A 25872-nucleotide genomic window follows, 5' to 3' on the forward strand; every position below is an offset into this window, starting at 1 on the left:
GTCTTTCTAGACATCACAAGCTCCCTCAAGAGTCCACTCCAAGGGAAGGTCATATGCTCTTTCACAGACAGCTTCCAGGAAAACACCACATGTCTGTTCTCAGCAAAACATCCTCCCATAAGACAGCCTCCAGAAAAAAAATCACATGATACAACTGAGTCCCCAGAGAAACCAGAAATTTCCACCTCGGGAGATTTAGGAGTGTGGTAGAGGAATAAGCTTACACTACTGAATAATCAAAGAGCTCTTACTGATAACACGTGAGTAAAAACCGAAGGACGTTGTCGGAGTCTGTTTTCTGTTGCTATTGTAAAGCATACGAGACTAGGTACTTTAGTAAAGGAGTGGGGAGGGTTCTTTAGTTCACAGTTATAGATACCAAGGTCACGTGGCCACATTTGCTTGGCTTCTGATGAGGACTTTGTGTTGCTCTACGCGGGGCAGAAAAGGAGAGTAAGTGTGGGCCCTTGTGAGAGAGAAGGCAGCTGAGCTGCAAGATGGCTAAGCTATTGTCCTGAAAAGCATCAGCCCTGCATCTGTGGAGGCATGGGCTCACCCTTGTGGTCTGAACAGCTCCCATTGGTCTCTGACACCTGGCAGCACTGCCCCTGAGGCTCAAACCTTAGTATGCAGGGGGTTTTTTGTTTTGTTTTGTTTTTTGTTTTTTGTTTTTTTTTGGTTGGAATAAGTCATATTTAAACAAAGGCTAAGTGAAACAGGATGTGGGTCCCTACAGGCAAGAACATGCCTGAGACAGAAAATGCAGTCTATAGAAGTAGAGCTGCTGTGTTCTGGGAAGAGCAAACGTGAGAAAGAACGAGCCAAAAAAAGCAGAAGGAAATGAGATCAGAGAGGTAAGATCATGTGGTAACATCTTACAGAACACTGCAAAGTCTCTAGATTTCCTTCTAAGTACAAGGGAAAGCTTTTACACTATTTTGAACAAAGAAGTCACAGAAAGGAGATCCTTGGCCCAGATTGATTTCTGTTTTATTATAGGAGGTCAAACCCAGAGCATCATGTGTCCTGGATAAAAACTGTGCCACCAACCCCCAGCCTTCCCCCACCTCTTGTTTAAAATATATATATTACATTTTTTGGTGATCCTCCTGCCTCAGCCTCCTAGCAGTTGTGATTGCAGGACCAAATATCCAGCCTGGTGGTAAGTTGCTTTCAAAGGAAGGCTGTAGATGAAGCGGCGGTGTGGCTGAAAAGAAGCTGCCGCTGTTTAGCCATACGATGGGATGTCATTTGTCCTGTGGAGCCTTGTACTTTCCAACTGACAGGGAATTCCTCCAGTCCTCCCCGAGGTTTGAAGATTTCTCCGTACACAGAAATACAGGCCGGTGTCCACTGCAAACAGGAGGCACATCACTAGGCAGAAAGTAGCATGGAACCACACTAGAGAGCTGGTGGATGCCGTTGCTGAACCTGGGAGGAAAGCAGGAAGAATTGGAAGGAATGAACCATTAAGACAGAAATTCAGAATTTAGGGACAGTGAGGTCCCTAGTGCAGAGTTTCTGTAACGTGATTCACACCAAGTACTTAAAGTAAGGACAGGAGCAGATGAATCAGGAAGCCTTCAAAGGACATTGGTTGGTTGGTTGGTTGGGTGGGTGGTTGGTTGGGTGGTTGGTTGGTTGGTTGGTTTGTTGGTTTTTTGAGACATAGTTTCTCTATGTAACAGAGCTCTGGAGCTGTCCTGGAATCACTTTGTAGACTAGGCTGACCTCAAACTCACAGAGATCTGCCAGCATCTGCTTCCTGAGTGCTGAGATTCAAGGTGTGCACCACCAGGCCTGGCTTTCAGTGGACTTTTCATCTCTCAGCCTTCTCCAATGTGTTGCCAAGTCTGCATTTTCTAAAGGGCATGGCCATATCTGTCTGAAATTATAGGAGACGAAGACTTTGTGGTCACTGGGTGTTAGGGCCTAGGTATAATATTAAGGCCTAGATTGAATGTTAGGGCCTAGGTGACTGTTACCTGTCTAGCCTTCCATTATAAGAAAACTTTCTCATATGTCTCTGCTGTCACTAGGAAACTTCTAATGCCGGAACTGATTACCTATTGTCATGTTCTGTGCCCTTGGAAACCAATCACAATGGAAGTCAGTAGAACTGCTTTCTGTAGTTACACACAGTAAGCAAGGACCTGGACCTGAGTATAAGCTTTTATGGTGTTTGCTTTCATAAGCTGCTCTTGGGATGGACCCCAACGTAAGAGAGACACCTGCACCAAAAACTATTTGGACTAAGACTTCTACGTTGAGTAGTAGTCAAGTAACGTTTAAATTCCCAAGAACTCTCTGGAAATTGACGTTCTTTGTCAGAAAGAGACGTGTATGTAGGTGGCTGACATCCTGGTAGACATGTTAGAATATAAATATTAGAGAAGACAAGTCCCCCGCCACAGTCGGATAGAAACAGGATAAATGTACAACAAGCACATGTTCCTAAGGAAATCCCCCGATGCAGATGTTTGTGGAGTTGGGGCTTAAAAATCCCTATGGGATCTTAACCTGGGTCATGGTTCAGTTCCTGAATCTGGACCATAGCCGTGGCCAATCAATCCTGGGGCATATGCTCAATAAACTCTCTCCATCTGATTGAGATCGGTGTTCGGGTGGTTTGTGAGGTGATTTCTGGACCCCAACAGTGAGATTTGACTGCCACGTGAAACATCCCATTTGAGACAGGGATTTTCAGTCAGAGTTTTGACGGAAGCCATCTCTTCCTCTCCAGACTGACCTCTTAATTATCATCCTCCTGCCTCAACGTTGCAAGTACTGGAGTTACAGGGCTGCATTAACAGGAATCCTTAAAATGCACTGTGAGTACAAAAGGAGAGGAGCAGAACGCAGATAGCATTCTACCTCAGCTTGAGCTCAGAACCTTTCACTCCGAGATGCCTGCAGACAAGTCTCATGGCTGGAAAACATCCCTTGGGCAACCTTGAACTAGCAGTCCATAAACCACTTCAGTAGCTCTTTACCCACCACCTCCTCTGGTCCTGTGACTGAGACGTGTTCACTAACCAATACCAGCCAGTCAACAGAGGTTGCAATTCTGAAAGGCAGAATTAGGATTTCACAATGCGAAATTTCTCAAGAACAGAGTCATGTTTTTCTTGTGAGTAGAGAAAGATTCTCAGGCCAACGTGGCTGCCCTAAACTAGAACCTAAGGTGTCAGTAGACGGCCATACATCTCAGAATCCTAGTGTTAGGACACAAGACGGAGCAGAGTGTTTTGAAACAGAGTAGCATATTTTAAAGCCAGGGATTGTGGCTCACCTTGGACAGTGATGGTGACAGGCTTGGACACATGCATTGTCCTTCCTAGATATGCTTTGCAGTAGTAGTTCCCACTGTGACTGTGGTTGGCTTTGGGGATTGAAAAATTGCTGCTTTGATAATAATACCTCACAGGTTTTCCATTCTGGAACAACAAGACCTTAGTCAGCTGTTTGTTCTTCCAGCTATGGCACCTTAATGTGATGGTTTCCCCTTCCTCAAACACCAGTTGAGGGGTCTGGAGCAGCAGCCAGTCTGAAAGATGGAAAGACACTTTACCAAGAGTAAGATACAAAGGGGTAGCTGGGCGATGGTGTCACACGACTTTATTACCCAAACTCTAGAGACTCTGTGAGTTCCAGGCCACCCTGGTCAGGGCTACACAGAGAAACTGTCTCAAAAAAAAAAAAAGAAGAAGAAGAAGAAGGGGTTGGGGATTTAGCTCAGTGGTAGAGTGCTTGCCTAGGAAGCACAAGGCCCTGGGTTCGGTCCCCAGCTTCGAAAAAAAAAAAAAAAAAAAGAAAAAAAAACCCAACACACATTCTCTCAGCAGAATGCAAACATGAGGGCCTGAGTTTAATCCGTAGGGACAGGGAATGTTGTAAAATCACAACACCTCAGAGGTGGAGGCAGAACAATCAGAAATGCAAGGTCATCCTCAGGTATATAGCAAGCCTGGCCCATATGAACCCTATCTCCGAAAGAAAACAACAACAACAGCAGTACAACAACAACAACAACAACAAAAACCCAGGGCCTGTGCAGCAGCCTATCCCACAGGTCCACGTGACTCACACAGAAAAAACATTCCATTACATTTATGAGGTCTTAAAAGCAATTTCAAAACAGTTTTATGGATTTAAAACACTATACTTAATATAGGACATGGATTAACTTCAGTAACTATAGGTGTTATAGAATAGAACTTTTGGTTTATTATTAGAATAAGTGTTTATGGTCTGGGATTACTAGTTTAATGATATGATTTTTTTTAACAACTCTTAGAAAGTGAGGTAAGTAGTCCTTAACTGTATTTGATTGAGTAGAGCCTGAATCAGGCCAGGTTCTCTGTCCTAGTCTGCTCCAGCTTCCTTGACAAAGTACCATAAACTAAGCACCCAAGCCAGATGTGGTAGAGCCTGTCTGTAATCCCAGGATGTGGCAGGTAGAGCAGAAGGAGCAGAGTTCTAGGTTATCCTCGAACCTGGGCTCCATGGTACTCTCATACTAATAAACAAATGTTCAAAACAGGACCTCGGTGGCATTATAAACAATGCACACTTCTCAAATAAATCCAAAGCCAGAGGCCAGAAATGTTACCTCTAATGAGAGCTCACTTCCTAGTTTATAGAAGAGAGTTTTATTGTCATTCCTACAGAACTTTTGTAGGTCTTCCTCTTACGGACTCCACTCTCCTAACCTAGTTACCTCCTCCCAGGACCACCCCCTAATACCATGCCTTGGTGGTAAGATTGCAATATCTCAACCTTGGAACATAAGCATTTGAGAGCACAGCACACCCTGAGTGGAATCTTCCACCAACAAAAAAAACTGACCTTTTCGGGGAGTGTAGAAGTTTGTGACATTGAAGCACAGGCTGACCAAGAAGTCATTACATAACCATGGCTGCCAGCATGCTTCCTGTCTCAGTCAATATTACATACAGGTGTGAGCTATCATGTCCTGTAAGCCTGGTAAGAGCTCTTTGTTTGGTGGTTTGGTTTGGTTTGGTTTGGTTTGGTCTGGTTTGGTTTGGTTTGGTTTGGTTTGGTTGAGATGTGTCAGGTCTTGTTATAGTAGCCCTGGTATCCTACTCACCCTGCAGGCCAGGCTGGACTCCAACTCCCAGAGCTCCACCTGCTTCTGCCTCCCCGAAAGCTGGGATTAAAGATTCATGTCACCATACCTGGTTTTTTCAATAAGATCTTTTTAAATTCCCTGTTCTCCTCTGAATCTGAACAAAAAGGGCAGAACGTTTTAAAACTTACAATCATTTTCCTGTCTTCATTCAGAACATCCTGGGAGGCAGGAGAGATGGCTCACAGGTTAAGAGCACTGTCTGGTCTTCCAGAGGTCCTGAGTTCAGTTCCTAGCAACCACATGGTGATTTATAACCATCTAGAATAAGATTCTAGTGCCCTCTTCTGGCCTTCAAGCGTCCATGCAGGCAGAATGCTATATACGTAATAAACCAAAAAAATACTACAACCGTCTCCAATACTTCATCGATGGTAGGAGTCACATGGTAGGAGTCACATGTATGGTACATGCATATCATGCACACACACACCCCACAGTACGCATGTAGAGGTCAATGTATAAGTCAGTTGGTTCTCTCCTTCCACCTCTAGGTTCCAGAGATTGAACTCAGGTCTACATGGCCGTGTGGAAAGCACTTTTATCTAGAGAGCCATCTTGCCAGCTCTACACTTTTCTGTTTGGTTACTTGGTTTTGTGTTTGTTTTGTTCTTTGGGAGTGTGCACCTTGTTGGTTTTGGGGACAGTGTTTCACTGTGCAGCCTTGGCTGGCCTGGAATTCACTGAGATCCACTTGCCTCTGCCTTCTGAGTGCTGGACTTATAGGCATTTGTCACTATGCCCCACCACATCTGTCTATTTTTTTTAAAGGAAGACTAGTTTAGCATCTGGCTGAGCAGTAACTCCAGGGCTACTGTGATGGTTTGCTTATGCTCAGCCCAGGGAGTGTCACTATTGGAGGGTGTTACCCTGTTGGGGTAGGTGTGGTCTTGGTGGAGTAAGTGTGGCACTGCAGGTGTGGGCTTTAAGACCCTCGTCCTAGCTGCCTGGAAGTCAGCATTCTGCTAGCAGCCTTCAGATGAAGATGTAGAACTCTTAGCTCCTCCTGCACCATGCCTGCCTGGACACTGCCATGCTCCCACCTTGATGTTAAGGGACTGAACCTCTGAACCTGTAAGCCAGCCCCAATTAAATGTCCTTTATAGGACTTGCCTTGGTCATGGTGTCTGTTCACAGCAGTAAAACCCTAACTAAGAGACAGCTACCTACAGCCTCTAAGGGTAATTTGTAATTTTATATTTTCATAGGACAAGCAAGAACCATGGGCTGTTTCGGGACAAATAAGATGTAAAGAGAGAAAATGAGTAGCTATGGTGTTCACTGGGCAGATTTTTGAAGTTAATCCAATATTTATTTCTCAGAGTGCTGTCTATGGAAACTGCCTATACTTCCAAGATCTCTCCAGCACTGGAACCTTAAAAAACCATTTTATTTTATCTTACTTTATTTCGAGACACTCTCACTATGTAGCCCTGGTTGATCTAGAACTTACAGAGACACACCTGCCTTATGCCTCCAGAATGCTGGGATTAAATGAATGTGTAACCATACCCATCCTTAAAGTACTGTTGTTGCTGTTGTTGTTGTTGTTGTTTTTTAATCTGTTTTGGTATTAAATGGGAGAATCTAAAACACTAGATACTTACATGTATTAGCCTCAGGGCTTGTGTACCAAGATATATCTGAGGTAAACTATTAAACTCCTATTTTCAGATATTAGAGTGGGATAGGAATAGTGTTCAAGGTCATTTTCATAGACGCTGTTAAACTGAACACCATCACTTATTTACACAAACCTGAATCAGATCATGTGACTCAGTCAGTTAAGACTACCCCACAATGGAATGCTGCCTCACCACAAGAATGAACCCTGGAGGGTGGATGAGGGAAAAAAAAAAAAAAAGAATGAAGCCCGTTTGCAAAAAAAAAGTGGATTGAACTGAAAATCGTTCTGTTAAAGTGAGCTAAGCCAGCTATAGAAAGACACGGGTGCAACATCACACATATTATAGTATTGGAAATACTCAATCTTACAGAGGTTGAGACCACAATGGAAGTTAGCGGAGGTTGGAAAGAGAAGAGGGAAGGGTGGGGTAGGGAAGGCTGATTTACAGTCAGATAGGAGCAAGACATTTCGAAATGCTTTGTGTAGTAGAGGATCTATGAACAATGACATTGGACTATGTACACAAAAATAGAAATAGGGGTTGGGGATTTAGCTCAGTGGTAGAGCGCTTGCCTAGCAAAGGGAAGGCCCTGGGTTCGGTCCCCAGCTCCGAAAAAAAGAAAAAAAATAGAAATAATAAGAAATAATAATAATAAGAATCATCAGTGTTTATGTTATGATGCAGTAGTAAATATTTGAGGTGGTGAGTATGCCCAACTTAAACCAATTTAAGAACTAAACAATATGCACACTTAATAAAAGGTTGCATGCTGTCCTCCATAAATATATCCCATGTATCAAGTAAGACTAATTTCAAGTTTTGAAACCTTGAAGTACTATAGGCTTTCATCTCGACTAGGGATAAAAGTCGTCACACAGCCTATCTGCTCCACGTGTTTCACTCGATTCCCTTCCCCTCATCTCTGGCCTCACTAGCCAGATTTCAGTTCCACCCCTGGGGATCTCGACTCCTTGCTCCTCTAGCTTGTTGAGTCTGCCCCTGTCCTATAGTCTTTAAGACTTTCCTTCCTAGAGTCTCTGTGCTTCCCCCACAATGCCCTGGCAGAGCTGATGTTTACGAAGCAGGGGCTTCCTTCAGCTTCTCTCACAACAGCCCTTCTGTGGCCTCGAACCTCTTGCTCAATTGAGATTGAGACCAACACAGGCGTCCTCTTCCACGAAAGACTATACGGAGTAAGTGAAAAGGGAAACGTGTCTTTCAGAAAAGCTCTCCGTGATGTTTCCCAGAAACCACACTATCCTTTTTCTTGTAAATGTTTGCTCTGTACGCAGTCTCCAGACCTGGTATCACAGCTGCTCCCCGGACCAACTTTTACTAACCAGAAATCACTTCCAGATGTACGGGGTCGCTGAGGCTGGTGTGCGCCATTCGGCACCGGTATTCTCCACTGTCATTGACTGTGGCCTTAAACGTGTAGCTGGCTTGGACCTGGCCCCAGGTGGAGCTCTGGTTGTGGAACCACTGGGTAGAAGAGTTTCCAGGATTGTGGGTCCCTTCGCACGTCAGCGTCACAGTGTCTTCCTTGAGCACCTGGATCCATGGGGGATCACGTTTCACCACAGCCTTCGGAAGATTTGCTGTGAATGAGAGAAGATATGAACAACTCAATTTTGAGGGACTGTGCATTCCAAAGGGGAACAAGGGGCCAGAGAGTCCACATCATAGACCAGATAAAGGTCTGAGGATAATGACTCAGAGCTATAACCTAGCAACGGGAAGGGCGGAGCTTTTAAGATCTGAGATACATAATTAATTCAAGACCACTGCTGGCAACTTAGCAAGTCTATTCAAAGTAAACTGTTTTTTTTTTTTTTATTTTATTTTTTTCGGAGCTGGGGACGGAACCCAGGGCCTTGCACTTGCTAGGCAAGCACTCTACCACTGAGCTATCCCCAACCCCTCAAAATAAATTGTTAAAGGCTTGTAACTCAGTGGTAGAAACTTGTGTAGCACACTTCAGGTCCTCGGTTCAATCTCTAAACCATTTTTAAAAATCATATACTTGCCCTGGTCTCTTTCCCTTCGGTGTTTGGAGAATCCAGTTGGAATCTTACCAAGGATTAAACTTCAGGGCCCATTGTGAGAAAACTGCTCAATCTGAACCCAAGCCTGATGCTTGGTAAAGCAGACATTTCCTTACAAATTAAACACAGTGTTCTGTTGTAAGATGGCAACGCCTTGTAAACAAGGGAAACACAAACTTACCCGTCTGCCTGTCTGCAAAAGCTGTAAAGAGGAAGAGAGAGGGTGGGGGTCAGTGTAGAACAGCAGCAGATGAAAGTTGTGTGTTAGGAGTCCTCATAAGCTTACAGCCCCTTCCCCATGAGCCTCCTCATGAGTCTTTCCAGTTTATCTGTTTTTAGTTTATGTAGCTCGAATATCTTTCTCACTTAGTGCCAAGTGCTTGGCACAGCTGCAAAGTATGAATATTTGGCTCAAGATGGCCTTTTGAGAGACCGTAAAAGGACCTCCAGATTCTGACCTTTAAGTAAGGCTTAGAGTAAGAAGAAGTTAGAATCCTCTTTTTTTTTTTTTTTTTTTTTTTCGGAGCTGGGGACCGAACCCAGGGCCTTGCGCTTCCTAGGTAAGGGCTCTACCACTGAGCTAAATCCCCAGCCCCTAGAATCCTCTTTTGATGTTGTTGTTGTAGTTACAGTATCACCATGTCAACCAGACTAACCACTTGCCTGTCTCCTAAGGGCTGAGACTAAAACATGTATCACCACACCCAGCTCTAAAAACCTCTTGTTGACAGGGTCTCACAAAGCTAGGTTGGCCTGGAATTGGAACTTACTGCAGTTGAAGCTGACCTTGAACTCCTGATTCTTCTGTCGACACCACACACAAGTGCTAGGATTACAATCAGGTACCGCCGGACATTGTGGCTCTTGCCTTTTAACTCTCTCCCTGGTTTCTAAACCAGACCCACTCTTTACTACCCTGATCTCTAGAATCCAGACAGTAGGAGAGGCTGAAAGGATTGTATTTCAGGATGATCCTTACTCACCAAACAGCAGCAACATTGTCAGTGGTGGGAGTAGCCATTGGCTTCCAGAATGTGCATTCTGAAACATCTGGGTCTCCAAAGTCATTCAAGAACTGGGTCAGAGTCTGATGAGGTCTAGGAGATGAACTGCAAAAAGAGGAAGGAAATGGACTCTCTTGCTTAACCACATGGGTCAGCAGACTCTGTTTCTGCTAACTTAACAATAGCAAGTTAAACAAGATGTGGTCTCTGCTTGATAGTCATAGCTTCTACACGTAGCCCCTTCTTGTATACTTTGGGGAAACCCCAAGTTACTGTTGTTGTGAGGAAACTGGGGAGAACACTAGAAACCAGAGGAAGCCTCTATTTACTGCCTTGATCTGATGCTCTTTCATAAATTCCTGGGCTGCCTCACAGGCCAATGCAGAAAGCCTCAGGGCAATTTCGGCTAAAGAACTTTGACCTAGGTGAGATAAACAGATCTTCTAAACAAGTAATTGAAAGAAACAACATTTGACTATTATTATTATTATTATTATTATTATTATTATCTGAAGAAGTAAGTCCAAAAAGGTCTCTACCCTATATGCAAGTGTCTGACCTTGCCCTCCATATACATAAGAAGTCGTGGGGGGGGGTGGACAGTTGTTTTGGTATTTGAGACATTGTCTCTCTATGCAGCCCAGACTGTCCTGAAAAATCACTATACAGATCAAGTTGCCCTTGAGCTCACACAGCCTGCCTCTGACAACTGAGTACTGGGATTAAAAGCATGTGCCTTTAATCCTCTGGTAAGGCCTAGAGCAAAAACAACGTTTTTAAATAGAAGAAATAAATTTGTTAAAAAAGAAATTGTAGGGCTGGAGAGATGGCTCAGTGGTTAAGAGCACTGACTGCTTTTCCAGAGGTCCTGAGTTCAAATCCCAGCAACCACATGGTGGCTCACAACTCTCTGTAATTGGATCTGATGCCCTCTTCTGGAGTGTCTGATAACTAAAATAAATAAATCTTAAAAAGGAAAATTATAATATCATAAATGCTATTCAAACGAGGAGAATGAGAGCTGGCAAGATGGCTCAGTAGGTAAAGGCATGGACTGACATTTGATGGCCAGCCTCACACACACACACACACAAACACACACACACACACACACACACACACACACACACACACACACACCAGCATGATTTTGATATGCTTTAACTAGCTCAATGGATGGGCATTTCTAAACCTCCCTGTGGCTAGCACACATTCTCTTCTAGTATCCCTGGCTTAACACCTTCTAAATCTATATTTAATCTTTGCTGCCCTGTTACATTCTGGGCAGCCCCCTTCCATCCCCCTCCCCCATTCCCTTTCCACCTACATTGCTGGATGATTTCTCTCCTGCAGCTCTTAAATCTGATCCCTCTTCCTCTGAGTCATGGCCATTCTATTCTTCCTCCCCTCTCTCTGTCCCTTACCCATGCAATCTAAAAGTCCCACCTCCATCTCCCTGCCCAGTCATTGACTATACAGCAATTCTTTATTACCAATCAAAGTCAGCTGGAGACAGGGACCCTCAGGTCTAAAAGCAAGGCTTTTGGGAGCTGATTAAGACAAAGCATTAGAACCAATTCCCAACACACACACTCACACACAGACACACACACACACACACACACACACACTATATATATATATATATATATATATATATATGTATGTATATAATTTTGACCCAGTTCTGACACTCTATCTACATGACTGTTTCATAGAACAGACATAACAAAAGTCAGGAAACTTGAGCATGCATGTATAGTTGTCACGTAACAGAATCCTTCTGTAGGTTATGGTCTGTATTTGGCAATCTTTCCTGAAACTGTACATCCGTCTTGTCCTGTTTCAGCTAGTCTCCTCTGCAGAATTATTACTTCTTTACAACCTTTCTTACAACGTTTCAGTGTTTCACACTATTTCATTTCCAAAAGCTGACATACTGTTTTGCCTTGAACATATTTCAATGTAGACTCAATTTTAAGTACTTCAAGGGTGGTGGCCACTGCATATATATCAAATGTGTAGAGGAAAAACTGATTTAGAAAATTCCTAATCTCACAAAGAAATAAGCAAGCTCATCCCTGTGCCCTGGGCTAAAACCCCAAAGCACGCAGCACTTCTATGGCAACTGACTTAAGGCATTAAAGTAGATGGCTTGTATGGAGTAACAGGGGTGATTTCTGGACCTCCTTAACTTTGTCAATTGAGGTTAACAAACTCAGGACTGATAGCTTATGCCTGATCCCAGTTTACAGTGACCAACAGGGAACCCTTGATGACTACTGTGTTCTGTAGAACAGTGCTCATTTCTTCTCTGGAATTTCTCCATCTCTGTATAGTGCTATATCTTTCCTCATTTTATGTCAGTCAACATGAGAAGCATCAGTCCCTTACTCGCACTTTTATTCCTCTGAAAACCAAATTTCCATAGGCTCCACATACCATTCTCTAACTGAACAAGCAGGAAAAACCAAGCTAAAAAGTTCAATTTATGCCTAAGCAACTCTGAGTAGAAAATTAAGAAACTGGGTGTTTTCATAATACTTACTTTAAAATTATTTATATGTAGGTGTCTGTGTGGGGGTATATGCATGTGACTACAGTTACCTGGAGGTCCACAAGAGAGTGTTAGATCCCTAGGAACTAGAGTGTTGGGGTTCAGTAATTTGCCACACAACCATAGTACACCATCTTAGTTAAGCAAGAATAGTTTATTGAACGCATATCATGATGCTAGATGTCCAGGTCCACAAGAAGGAAAAACCTAATTGTGGCACTAGTCTGCTATCAAAGTTAACTTCTTACAGGAAAGAAAAACAGGTTCAAAAGTTTAAAGGGGGGGCTGGAGAGATGGCTCAGCGGTTAAGAGCACTGACTGCTCTTCCAGAGGTCCTGAGTTCAAATCCCAGCAACCACATGGTGGCTCACAACCATCTGTAATGAGATCTGATGCCCTCTTCTGGTGTGTCTGAAGACAGCTACAGTGTACTCATAATAAATAAATAAATCTTTAAAAAAAAAAAGTTTAAAGGGCAAGGAAGAGAGGAGTTGGCTTCCTAGGTAAAGGATTGAGTAAGGAGGCTGGGTGGTGAACAGAGAAGATTCAGAACATTGAGATAACAGAGCATGAGTGTTGTTAACTTTTAGCGTATTAGGAGCATTCTTCAGTGTCAGCCACAAAAACCACAGTGAGTTCATATGAGGTGCCGGAGGGGCTGAATGTTGGTGAGCTCTGACTCAAGCTGTTTTAAACACACCAGTTCATATTGACCTTTGATTTAATGGTTCATATATATAGTGTATAAATGTATATGGTGTATACATATGTATACATATCGTGTGTGTGTGAGATAGATAGAGAGAGAGGAGAGAGAGAGAAGGAGAGAGAGAGAAGGAGAGAGAGAGAGAGAGAGAGAGAGAGAGAGAGAGAGAGAGCGCCCAGAGCAGAGTCCAGTTGTGATCTTGGTGTGTGGAGCTTGGAAAAAAGGGAACAGGGGAGAGGAGAGAGGTGGGAGATGAAAGTACAGAAGAATAGCTAAATAAACGGGAACTGAACACTGGCTTGACTAGTAACCATGTCCAATCCTAAGAACTAGACCACCAGGGAGCATGGACAGAACAGACCCAGCTTCAGATTCCTGGACACAGACACACTGCCTCTACACCACCCAGGGACGCAACTGCCAGCGCGCCAGCCAGCCTCCAAGCCAGAGGCCTACCAGGATTCTGAAACAGGCCTGCCAAAGGCAAAGCCAGAGGTAGAAGGCTGGGGAACTTGGGTTCTCGGTGCGCCAAGACCGCCTGGTGACCCCAGAAGTAGCGCCAAAGCTGCAAAGCCCCTTCGGCCAAACAACCACATGGTTGAGAGGAGAGCATCTCCGTCTTCTACAAGGATGTCTTCAGAGTCAAAGAACTTGATGAAAACAACCGATGCCTACCCTAGAGACAGTGAAAAACAACGATTTCGTTGTGACGTTTACTCTAGGTATCACGAGTGCACCGGAATTCCAGGACGCCTGCGCAGGAGTGTCAGGTCCTGACTTCAACACCCCAACCCCAACACCCACACCATCACTACATTTAGTGGCAATCCCTGACTGGTCCGGACCCTACCGCGCAGACTTTGCCAGCAGGCGCATGCTAGTGTGATCCTCTGGACGAAGCCCAAGCAGAACAGAGGCACAGGCCGATCTTTGCGATCCGCAAGCTCCCCACTCCCACACCCACCCTCAACCCGTCCCCACGCCCCTGTTGGGACACCTGCTGGCGAAGGCTTGCCTGCTGTCTGTTTGGCGCAGCCTCCTCCTCTCGCCCGGCGGCTGCCCGGGGACCGGCCGAACAGTCCCTTCCCGGATGCCCTTAGACTCTGGTGCCTCCCGGTGCCCACGAACCGGAACCCTTCAGGTGGCAGAAGTGGGCTGGAGTCCGGTCCGGATAAGCATTGTCTGGGCTGCCCCCAGGATCTGCTGGCACTCTCACAAGGCTGCTAGCCATTGAGGTGGTGCTCAGTCCCCAGCTCAGCGCTCAGAATCCGACACTGTTTCCGCGCTGCCTGGCAGGGTCAAGGCGGAGGGATCCGGGCAGGGAGTGATTACCGGTGTGCCAAGGTTACTTTACTGACTCACATCCGCCACTGCAGCAGGCGACACAAGGGTCCTGAGAAACCGTGGCATTACGACCGCCTGCCACGGCCTCTGCTCGACTTAAACCGCCCTTGGGGGCTTTCTGGGAAATCCTGGCTCGCGACGCCCACTGTCGGTCCCTGGGAAGCTGGGTGCGAGAACCAAGCCAGGTGCTTCTGGCTCTGCTGGGAGCATCTGGTTCTCAATAAAACCTGCCCACAGGAACCCCTTCCGATCCTGCAAACATCCCCCTCTCCCTGCCACCACCACCGCCAAGCCCAGCACCAGCACCGTATTCCATTCACCTATAGATTTTCTACCTCCTAAAGATTTTACAAGAACATAAAACAAACAAAAAAATGTGTGTATGTGTGTTCTTCAGTATATACTATCACACATATGTATACATGTTTGTATCTATACATACATCATATATAAACAAGTCTAATGTGCGTGTGTGTGTGTGTGTGTGTGTGTGTGTGTGTGTGAAATGAAAGAATTCGCTACCGATGTTTGAACTGGACGCTCCTTTGTGACTATTTCGGAAAGCTCACTGGGACCACCCTGTCATGCACGCGATGCACGCTAGGCGTGTCAATCAGGTGATACAGGTTATGCATTCGAGGTAGGTGCGACAGGAGGAGCGAGCTAGCCAGAGGGTTTGTTGGAGAGGTAAGAGCAGGCGATCAGGAGATGGAGTGGTGTTGAGATTCCCTCGGTGGACGAGTGTTTGTGATCCGGGCGGTGTGTGAGAAAGCTCGGCTTGTGATGGTGGCAGGTGAGAGGTCTGGGCTCCAGGGCAAGCAAGGAGTCTGAGCTGGGGAAGTGCAAAGTTGGCGTGTGGTGTCAGAGAGGCTGGTCCGGGATGTTAAGGTAGGCATGGTGCAGCCAGGGAGACTCTTAGGCAGAAGACCATTTCTGGCAAGACTCTTAGGCAGAAGTACCAGTTCTGTGGTACTGGGTGATGGGTTTCTGGAAAGAAAGAGGAAAAGGGAAAGGGGGTGGAGGGAGAGTGAGACAGAGAGAGAGAGAGAGAGAGAGAGAGAGAGAGAGAGAGAGAGAGAGAGAGAGAGAGAGATATGGAGGGGAGATGTGGAGTTGTGGTCTTGGTCTGTGTAGCTCATGTACAAACAAAAGGGTCACTCAAAAGGGGTCAGGGTGAGGTGGGAAGTGGAGGGACTAAGAAGAGAGGCTTCCCTGACCGGGAATCGAACCCGGGCCGCGGCGGTGAGAGCGCCGAATCCTAACCACTAGACCACCAGGGAGCGTGGGTCCCATGCTCACGGCTATCAACTCCTGGAAACAGACAGACACACACCCTCTCGGCCACCAGGGCAGACATGCTGCCTGCCTGCCGGCCTGCCCGCCTGCCCGCCTGCCCGTCTCCTCATACCCGGCCGCCGGATGCACGCTAAGGCCTTAGGAGGCTGGCGTTCTCGATTCTCTCCTGGCCCTGGCCCTGGCCCTGGGCTGCCACTTGCCCCCTGGCCTCTGCCGCTTCCACAGCCATCACGGTGCGACTTCGGGGACTAGAAACTTGCCCCTGCCGCTTCTCCACCCGGTGCCCACTACCTGAAAAGGTCTGGCGCTTTCCGATCTTCCCTGCCTACAGTAGAGCCTGGGCCCAAGCTCGGCGCAGCCAGGCAGGGCCCGGGTGGGCGCGTCCTGGGTGAGGACCTTGGCAAAAGTTGGGCACGCTGCGTTGGCCGGGAATCGAACCCGGGTCAACTGCTTGGAAGGCAGCTATGCTCACCACTATACCACCAACGCCGCACAGCCGGACCCACACCCCCACGTCGCCGCCGACTGCCACCACACGGCGCCCAGCGCCCTCGACCCCGCTTACCACTTACTTGCCTGCGCACCGCACGCACGCACCGGGGACCGCCCAACCCCGAACACACCCACGGCTCCTCCTCTCCGCGCTCTTCCTCGGCCTCCCACGCGCGCCTCTCACATGTTCACGCCTTTCCAATGGGGCGATCCCGTCTCCTGGCTGCTGCAAGACGGCGCGCTAGCCCAGGCCAGTGCGCCAGGGACCGCTCCCGGCAGGCCGCCACCCTGAGCGGCCCGGGCGCCGGTGCAGTCGGCAGAAAAGGGGTTTGAGGGCTCCGGAGAGGCTTTGCTGGAGATTATGGGGCTCGGCGGGCTGACGTGGGTCTGGGTCTGCGCGTGGGGCGTGGGTGGAAGGGCTAGCGCCCGCGGGCCACCTAGATGTCCAAAAAGGACATCATGTCTCCCCGTCGGGGAATCGAACCCCGGTCTCCCGCGTGACAGGCGGGGATACTCACCACTATACTAACGAGGACGACGACAGCCACAAACACACGCACTCCGGCCCGTCTACCACGCCAGGGAAGAACCACAGGCGTCCGTCTCCCCCAACGACCACCTCTTGCTCTGCACTGCACCGCAACCCAAAAGACCCCGAAACCCGGCGTCAACACCAGGACCCCGACCCGCAGCCCCGCCAGACCACCGTGTCGCCGGACCCCTGTCCCCGCCGGGCTGGAGACCCGGCCTCTAAGCCACCGGTGCCGAGTGCGAGTGGTTGCGAGCAACACTCGCCGTGTCAGGACGAGAGGCTGGTGCCACACACCCGGGCCGCCCTGCGTGCTGTGGGGACAGACAGGGGGCCTGCAGGCCGGGGATCCGGCCCGGGACCTGGAGGTACTCTGGCGCCTAGCAGCGTCCCGTCGTCGGTGCTCTTCTGGCAAGGTAAAGTTCGGCGGGCGAGGCCCGCAGCTCGAGCACCCAGACGCGGCCAGACGAGGCCAGACGGGCGCCTGCCCCGGCGCGCCGTCCGCTGAAGCCCGCTTGCGCGCGCCTGGGCGCCGGTCGCCGGTCGCCTGCGAGGCGAGCGGTCTACGCCCCAGACCTGCTGTCAGGATGGCCGAGCGGTCTAAGGCGCTGCGTTCAGGTCGCAGTCTCCCCTGGAGGCGTGGGTTCGAATCCCACTCCTGACAAGCTTGCCTTTTGACACTCCACCGCACTCCATCCCACCGCGAAAGACCCGACTCCGAAGCCTTCCCTCACAGACCTGGATCTGCACGAGAGCCCTCCCCTCAACACCAACCAACCAACCTCTGCCGTTGGGGAGCGGGGGCGGGGGGTGGTCGTGTTGCGTCGGGTGGGAGAAGGTCGAGTGAGTAGGAGATAGGACCTGAGCACCCGGGTGACCAGCCAGCCGGGTGCCAGCGCCTTCTGTCCACAGCAAACCTCTGGGGGCCCCGAGTTTCAATCCAGCACACCGAAGCCCTGGCCTCCTCGAAGGACCCTGTGCCCGCACTACAACAAGCTCTCCTCGCTCGCTCGCTCGCTCGCTCGCTTCCCACGAGTGTGCACACACCAGACTCGCGCCAGGAGCGCGCGTAGGAGCGCGCCAGATACGTGCCAGTCAGTGGCTTCCAGGCGAGGCGAGGTACACACCCCACGACCTCAGCTAGAGGCCTGGACACTCCTCGTCCCCTCTGTCTGACCCAATTGGCCTCTCCTGACCGCTGATCCATCCATCTTTCCACCCATGCATCATTCCATCCATGAGTCCTTCCGAACAACCAGATATCCAACAATGGAACCGTCCGACCGACCGTCCGTCCGTCTGTCCGTCCCTGCGTGCATCCACGCAAACAAAGGTCCATCCATGTATCTATCCATCGATCCATCGATCCATGCATCGATCCATGCATCGATCCATGCATCGATCCATCCATCCATCCATCCTTCCATCCATCCATCCATCCATCCATCCATCCATCCATCCATCCATCCATCCATCCATCCATCCATCCATCCAGGCGGGCAGCCAGCACTCTGGAGCTGGGGTTCCTGGAGTGGCAGCAAGGGCAGGCTGTGAGAGCATCAGGTAGTAAGTGTGTTCAGGGCATGGGTGGTTCAGTGGTAGAATTCTCGCCTGCCACGCGGGAGGCCCGGGTTCGATTCCCGGCCCATGCAGAGTCCAGTCCCTTTTGGTCCTCACGCGCACCTTCCCTTCGCCCACCCTGGGCCGCACAGGGACAATCAATCACAGGACACTCCAGTGGGTCAACTCTACAGTGCTGCCAAACACCGCTTCACTTCTCCTATCTGTGTCTTCAGTGTGCCACAGCACCACTGTCCCGCGCCCTCCAACCTACACACTCACCTGTGCACATCTCTCACTTTGCCATCCCATACACTCCTCCCTCTCTGCTCAGTCGATGCACTCCGCGCCTAAGCGCCTAAGCGCCTTCGTGCCTGTGCACAGAAACACAGAGAGGGAGAGAGAGAGACTGTCTCTTCCCAGAGAAACTGTTCTCTCTCTCTTTTCTCTCTCTCTCTCTCTCTCTCTCTCTCTCTCTCTCTCTCTCTCTCTCACACACACACACACACACACACACACACACACACACACACACAGATATGGAAGAAGGGAAGACAGACACAGAATACTCCCTCCCATGCGCGCCCATGCCCTTAGATTCCCTCATTCAGAGAGAAGAGTAAGAGAGAGACATAGAGGAAGAGAGGCACACACAAAGAGCACACACAGAGAGAAACGAAAGAAAGAGGGACAAACACACACTCGCCTGCGCACGCACGCATAACACGGACTCCAGAGGCACAAGGGCACACAGTTGATTCCATGTTCCTCCATGCTAAGCCCTCCCTCACTGAACGGTCCCTCAGTGACCAATACTGATGTGTACCCATGGTTGTTATGCTGCTGCTGCTGCTGCTGCTGCTGCTGCTGCTGCTGCTGCTGCTGCCGCCGCCACCGCCAGTGGGAATGGTGATGATGATGATGGGCTTGGTGGAACAGGCTGCTTGACCCATCTCCAGGGTCCTATACCCATTTTTGAGTAAAGATCAGAACCAAAACTTAATTGTGCTGGCTCTTGTTGTGATCAACCTCTGTGACCGAAGGTAAATTGGGGCGAGAATGGCTTATTTCTTCTTATAGCTCATGAGTACCACCCTGGGAGAAGTGGGGAGGACTGGAGGCGGGAGGGGGTTTGTTGGTATGGGTGGTGTGGTGTGAAGGATCTGAGGGCTTCGTGGTTGGAGGAACTTATGCAGAAGCTGTGCATGAGTTCAGCCTCTTCATTCTCTTATCCACCCCAGGACCACCTGCCTGGCGATTGGCACCATTCAGCCATCCCAGCCCATCCCCACCCCCTCTCTCCTGCTGGTCACTTGGGGATCCAGACAGCCATATCCCCCAAACTTGACTATACCCAGCACCTGAGGAGGGAATCTCCCCGATTCAAAGTCCCTCTTCCCAGATGTGCGCTGGTTTATGCCAACTTGACCAGAACAGACCAGCACAGTTGACCCCCTTCCAACCTGGCACACAAACGGTTCCCTCATTGAGCCAGAACCTTTTCTTTCCTGCTCTGCCCCAGGAGCTCATCTGAATGCGATCCTCACCATATGAATATGCGCGACCTTTGTCCAACAGTCTATAACCATTCAAACCTTCAAGATCGTCTCCTTAAAACACCCAGAGACTCTTATCGAGGTCAAAGCCCCAATCCCTCCTCAAACCCCTAGTAGTTTAACTGTGTAGACTGTTGGCTCCTTGAATAACATTTTTTTTCCTTTCGAGATAAACACGGAGGGAGCAAAGAAGAATCAGGGTACAGGCACAAAACTAAAAGCAAATCAAAACCGACGTCTAATTCTCAAATCCCATAGTCTCACGTCTTGTTTTCGCTTGCTCTGTTGTGAGCTGCAAAAGGCTCCAAGGGTCCCTTGGAGCATAGGCAGTGTGTCTGTCTGCTGTGGATCCTTTGGCTCCGTGGGCTCCAAGCCAGGCTGCTTCTCTCCTTAGCGGTTGTCCCTCGGTATGGACGTCTCCAAGACTCTCACCTCCAAAGGTGACACAGCCTAGGCTGTGCTCTCTTTAGGGCCTCTGCCCCTGACACGGGGGGGGGGAGGGGAGCCAAGCCTGGGCTGCTCCCAGGGACACGGCCCCCCTCCTGTTTTGTGGCTTCTTCTTTCTTCTGCCCTGTTTTTCTTCCACCCTTTCAACACCCTCATACTAGAGAAGAGAGAAAAGGGGTTAAAGAGATAAGGACAGGTTCCCAGAATGAGACCCTGGCCAGGAGGGCAACGTTCTACTTACACTACTTCCCGCTGATTGAGGGAGCCAATTTTTCTGGGACAGTTCAATATTGGTTGTCAGGATTTCCATGTTGTTACTGCTACTTCTACTGCTTCTGCTACGACTGACACTATTGTCCTCCTCCTCCTCGTCCTCTTCCTCCTCTGCCTCCAGCTCTTCCTCCTCTTCCTCCTCCTCCGCCTCGTCCACTTCTTCCTCCTCCTCTTCCTTCTCCCCCTCTTCCTCCACCTCCTCTTCCTCCTCTTTGTTTTCCTGCTGCTCCTCCTCCTCCACCTACTCCTCCTCCTCCCTCTCCTCTTCCTCCTCCTGCTGCTGCGGTTGCTGCTCCCCTTCCTCCACTTTCTCCTCTTCCTTCTCCTCCTTGTCCTCCTCCTCCTCCTCCTCCACCTCATCCTCCTCCTCATCCTCATCCCCCTCCTCCTTGGACAAATCCATTGTGCAAAAATATTTCATAAACCTTGATTCCAGAAACAAACAAACAACAACACACCCTGCCTCTTTGGGCCCTAACAGTCGCCCAATATTTCAGCAGCTGCCAAAATCCTGCCGGTGCAAGAGCACATCATGGACAGCAGCCCCTTAGCCCCACACCTGGCATGAAAGGGATCTCTCTGGTGGGTTTTTGTTTTTTCTTGTTGTTGTTGTTGTTGTTGTTTTCGGTTTGTTTGTTTGTTTGGTTTTTTTTTTTGGTTCTTGTTGTTGTTGTTTTAGATCCATGATTCCAAAATGGTCACTACACCTTTCTGTGTCACTGGGGCTCCCAGTCCAACTGGTCCTGCACCTTCACTAATGTCCTCTATCAGCTTCCCCTTCCTGGACTCCAGTCCTGCCGAGCATCCCAGCTCCTCACCTGCTCCCAGTGATCCCTCCCTTCATGCGTTCCATCCATCCCAGCCTGGCTGGCTCCTGCACATTCTCAAATGCCTGACTAGCGTGAGATGCAGTCTAGGCACCTATGCAACACAGCATCTGTATGTTGACCTTCAGGAAATACTCCCAGAGGGTTTCACCCGGGTCATGCTGCTGTCTCGTTAATCATGGCTACTTTCTCAGCTCCAGTTGAACAACATCAATGATTGTCCACGCTGAGGCGAGGTCTCACCTTGGTGGATCCAGTCTCCTGCTCATTAGTCACAGATGATTCTCCAGCCCGGGCTGACCTGGAACACAGATTCTTAACTCAGAACACCGAATGGCCCCAGCAGAGTCTATCAGGGACTCCCAAGCTGCCCTCTGAGTGGGTGTGGGATGGGATGAAAATGAAAACAACCTCATGAGCACCACCTCAGTCTGGTCATCTGCATGGCTCTCAAGACTCCCTTCCAAGCTCCCTCAGGAGAGCACAGAGAGCTCGGGACCTCCAACTTGGAGCCTTTCCAGCCCAGAGGTCAAAGTCCCTCCACGATCCCCAAAGAGATAGCTCATCAGGTCTGTCCCAGTAATACCCCACTCCTGGTACCGATTTCAGTCCGAGCTAGACTTTGTAAGCTTGTGATCAGACGCTGTGGCTAAAAGCAACTTGGACAGAGAAGAGTTGATCTCGCCTTAAGGCTGCCACCTAAGTCCCTCCCAGAGGGAAGCCCCAGTAGGAGCCCAGAAGCAGGAAGCCATGCAGAAGTTGTCCGTGGTGGGCTTTTCCCTCCAGGCTGGCTTGCTGCTCCTGCTTTCTTCACAGCTCCAAGAGGAATGTGGATATGCTTTGCAGACAGCACAGACGTCCCGCCTCAACGAACTGAACTGAACCTCCCTCCAACTGCGAGCCCCAGAACATCATACTTATTCATCGTCACACAAAACTTGTTGGATCACTTCTTTTTCCTCTGCCGAGGAGGCTAAAACAGGTTCCCCGCATCCCAAAGCCCCCAGCCCTGTGTACATATTTCATGAAGGAAAACATCAGGTCCCTGCAACTTTCCTCCTAACTGTGTACTGTTGGCAGTACCTACTTGAGAATGCCAAAGGTTCTGGGTGCTCCAGGACCGTCTTGTGACCCCAGAAGTAGCGCCAAAGCTGCAAAGCCCCCTCGGCCAAACAACCACATAGTTGAGAGGAGAGCATCTCCGTCTTCTACAAGGATGTCTTCAGCGTCAAAGAACTTGCTGAAAACAACCGATGCCTACCCTAGAGACAGTGAAAAACAACGATTTCGTTGTTTTTTTTTTGTTGTTTTTTGTTTTTTGTTTTTTGTTTTTTGTTTTACTCTAGGTATCACGAGTGCACCGGAATTCCAGGACGCCAGAAGACCTGCGCGGGAGTGTCAGGTCCTGACTTCAACACCCCAACCCCAACACCCACACCATCGCTACCTTCAGTGGGCTGCTCCGCAGCCAGCCATCGCTGACTGGTCCGGACCCTACCGCGCAGACTTTGCCAGCAGGCGCATGCTAGTGTGATCCTCCTCTGGACGAAGCCCAAGCAGAACAGAGGCACAGGCCGATCTTTGCGATCCGCAAGCTCCCCACTCCCACACCCACCCTCACCCCGTCCCCCCGCCCCTGTTGGGACACCTGCTGGCGAAGGCTTGCCTGCTGTCTGTTTGGCGCAGCCTCCTCCTCTCGCCCGGCGGCTGCCCGGGGACCGGCCGAACAGTCCCTTCCCGGATGCCCTTAGACTCTGGTGCCTCCCGGTGCCCACGAACCGGAACCCTTCAGGTGGCAGAAGTGGGCTGGAGTCCGGTCCGGATAAGCATTGTCTGGGCTGTCCCCAGGATCTGCTGGCACTCTCACAAGGCTGCTAGCCATTGAGGTGGAGCTCAGTCCCCAGCTCAGCGCTCAGAATCCGACACTGTTTCCGCGCTGCCTGGCAGGGTCAAGGCGGAGGGATCCGGGCAGGGAGTGATTACCGGTGTGCCAAGGTTACTTTACTGACTCACATCCGCCACTGCAGCAGGCGACACAAGGGTCCTGAGAAACCGTGGCATTACGACCGCCCGCCACGGCCTCTGCTCGACTTAAACCGCCCTTGGGGGCTTTCTGGGAAATCCTGGCTCGCGACGCCCACTGTCGGTCCCTGGGAAGCTGGGTGCGAGAACCAAGCCAGGTGCTTCTGGCTCTGCCGGGAGCATCTGGTTCTCAATAAAACCTGCCCACAGGAACCCCTTCCGATCCTGCAAACATCCCCCTCTCCGTGCCACCACCACCGCCAAGCCCAGCACCAGCACCGTATTCCATTCACCTATAGATTTTCTACCTCCTAAAGAGTTTACAAGAACATAAAACAAACAAAAAAAATGTGTGTATGTGTGTTCTTCAGTATATACTATCACACATATGTATACATGTTTGTATCTATACATACATCATATATAAACAAGTCTAATGTGCGTGTGTGTGTGTGTGTGTGTGTGTGTGTGTGTGTGTGTGTGTGTGTGTGAAATGAAAGAATTCGCTACCGATGTTTGAACTGGACGCTCCTTTGTGACTATTTCGGAAAGCTCACTGGGACCACCCTGTCATGCACGCGATGCACGCTAGGCGTGTCAATCAGGTGATACAGGTTATGCATTCGAGGTAGGTGCGACAGGAGGAGCGGGCTAGCCAGAGGGTTTGTTGGAGAGGTAAGAGCAGGCGATCAGGAGATGGAGTGGTGTTGAGATTCCCTCGGTGGACGAGTGTTTGTGATCCGGGCGGTGTGTGAGAAAGCTCGGCTTGTGATGGTGGCAGGTGAGAGGTCTGGGCTCCAGGGCAAGCAAGGAGTCTGAGCTGGGGAAGTGCAAAGTTGGCGTGTGGTGTCAGAGAGGCTGGTCCGGGATGTTAAGGTAGGCATGGTGCAGCCAGGGAGACTCTTAGGCAGAAGACCATTTCTGGCAAGACTCTTAGGCAGAAGTACCAGTTCTGTGGTACTGGGTGATGGGTTTCTGGAAAGAAAGAGGAAAAGGGAAAGGGGGTGGAGGGAGAGTGAGACAGAGAGAGAGAGAGAGAGAGAGAGAGAGAGAGAGAGAGAGAGAGAGAGAGAGAGAAATATGGAGGGGAGATGTGGAGTTGTGGTCTTGGTCTGTGTAGCTCATGTACAAACAAAAGGGTCACTCAAAAGGGGTCAGGGTGAGGTGGGAAGTGGAGGGACTAAGAAGAGAGGCTTCCCTGACCGGGAATCGAACCCGGGCCGCGGCGGTGAGAGCGCCGAATCCTAACCACTAGACCACCAGGGAGCGTGGGTCCCATGCTCACGGCTATCAACTCCTGGAAACAGACAGACACACACCCTTTCGGCCACCAGGGCAGACATGCTGCCTGCCTGCCGGCCTGCCCGCCTGCCCGCCTGCCCGTCTCCTCATACCCGGCCGCCTGATGCATGCTAAGGCCTTAGGAGGCTGGCGTTCTCGATTCTCTCTTGGCCCTGGCCCTGGCCCTGGCGCTGGGCTGCCACTTGCCCCCTGGCCTCTGCCGCTTCCACAGCCATCACGGTGCGACTTCGGGGACTAGAAACTTGCCCCTGCCGCTTCTCCTCCCGGTGCCCACTACCTGAAAAGGTCTGGCGCTTTCCGATCTTCCCTGCCTACAGTAGAGCCTGGGCCCAAGCTCGGCGCAGCCAGGCAGGGCCCGGGTGGGCGCGTCCTGGGTGAGGACCTTGGCAAAAGTTGGGCACGCTGCGTTGGCCGGGAATCGAACCCGGGTCAACTGCTTGGAAGGCAGCTATGCTCACCACTATACCACCAACGCCGCACAGCCGGACCCACACCCCCACGTCGCCGCCGACTGCCACCACACGGCGCCCAGCGCCCTCGACGCCGCCTACCTCTTACTTGCCTGCGCACCGCACGCACGCACGGGGGACGCCCCAACCACGAACACACCCACGGCTCCTCCTCTCCGCGCTCTTCCTCGGCCTCCCACGCGCGCCTCTCACATGTTCACGCCTTTCCAATGGGGCGCTCCCGTCTCCTGGCTGCTGCAAGACGGCGCGCTAGCCCAGGCCAGTGCGCCAGGGACCGCTCCCGGCAGGCCGCCACCCTGAGCGGCCTGGGCGCCGGTGCAGTCGGCAGAAAAGGGGTTTGAGGGCTCCGGAGAGGCTTTGCTGGAGATTATGGGGCTCGGCGGGCTGACGTGGGTCTGGGTCTGCGCGTGGGGCGTGGGTGGAAGGGCTAGCGCCCGCGGGCCACCTAGATGTCCAAAAAGGACATCATGTCTCCCCGTCGGGGAATCGAACCCCGGTCTCCCGCGTGACAGGCGGGGATACTCACCACTATACTAACGAGGACGACGACAGCCACAAACACACGCACTCCGGCCCGTCTACCACGCCAGGGAAGAACCACAGGCGTCCGTCTCCCCCAACGACCACCTCTTGCTCTGCACTGCACCGCAACCCAAAAGACCCCG

The 25872-nt window shown here is 50.3% G+C and overlaps 8 non-coding genes and 1 pseudogene across 9 annotated transcripts; 2 read left to right on the top strand and 7 right to left on the bottom strand.

The window, feature by feature from the left end:
- Positions 1-973: 973 nt before the first annotated feature.
- Fcgr2a-ps1 (Fc gamma receptor 2A, pseudogene 1) lies at positions 974-14364 on the bottom strand (annotated as a pseudogene). Its single transcript, XR_005492633.2, has 6 exons — positions 14105-14364; positions 9806-9931; positions 9004-9024; positions 8118-8375; positions 3293-3547; positions 974-1431 (listed from the first exon to the last, which is right to left on the bottom strand). The product of XR_005492633.2 is annotated as an Fc gamma receptor 2A, pseudogene 1 (transcript).
- Positions 14365-15641: 1277 nt separating this feature from the next.
- Trnae-cuc (transfer RNA glutamic acid (anticodon CUC)) lies at positions 15642-15713 on the bottom strand. The gene has a single exon. It is a non-coding gene; the product is annotated as a tRNA-Glu (tRNA).
- Positions 15714-16146: 433 nt separating this feature from the next.
- On the bottom strand, positions 16147-16218 carry Trnag-ucc (transfer RNA glycine (anticodon UCC)). Its single transcript has one exon. It is a non-coding gene; the product is annotated as a tRNA-Gly (tRNA).
- A 466-nt stretch (positions 16219-16684) lies between these two features.
- Positions 16685-16756, bottom strand: Trnad-guc (transfer RNA aspartic acid (anticodon GUC)). Its single transcript has one exon. It is a non-coding gene; the product is annotated as a tRNA-Asp (tRNA).
- A 575-nt stretch (positions 16757-17331) lies between these two features.
- Trnal-cag2 (transfer RNA leucine (anticodon CAG) 2) lies at positions 17332-17414 on the top strand. The gene has a single exon. It is a non-coding gene; the product is annotated as a tRNA-Leu (tRNA).
- A 917-nt stretch (positions 17415-18331) lies between these two features.
- Trnag-gcc14 (transfer RNA glycine (anticodon GCC) 14) lies at positions 18332-18402 on the top strand. The gene has a single exon. It is a non-coding gene; the product is annotated as a tRNA-Gly (tRNA).
- Positions 18403-24629: 6227 nt separating this feature from the next.
- Positions 24630-24701, bottom strand: Trnae-cuc12 (transfer RNA glutamic acid (anticodon CUC) 12). Its single transcript has one exon. It is a non-coding gene; the product is annotated as a tRNA-Glu (tRNA).
- Positions 24702-25140: 439 nt separating this feature from the next.
- Positions 25141-25212, bottom strand: Trnag-ucc8 (transfer RNA glycine (anticodon UCC) 8). Its single transcript has one exon. It is a non-coding gene; the product is annotated as a tRNA-Gly (tRNA).
- A 466-nt stretch (positions 25213-25678) lies between these two features.
- Trnad-guc15 (transfer RNA aspartic acid (anticodon GUC) 15) lies at positions 25679-25750 on the bottom strand. The gene has a single exon. It is a non-coding gene; the product is annotated as a tRNA-Asp (tRNA).
- Between the last annotated feature and the right edge of the window lie 122 nt (positions 25751-25872).

The sequence above is a fragment of the Rattus norvegicus genome, chromosome 13 (genome assembly GCF_036323735.1).
Source record: "Rattus norvegicus strain BN/NHsdMcwi chromosome 13, GRCr8, whole genome shotgun sequence".
Taxonomy (NCBI): domain Eukaryota; kingdom Metazoa; phylum Chordata; class Mammalia; order Rodentia; family Muridae; genus Rattus; species Rattus norvegicus.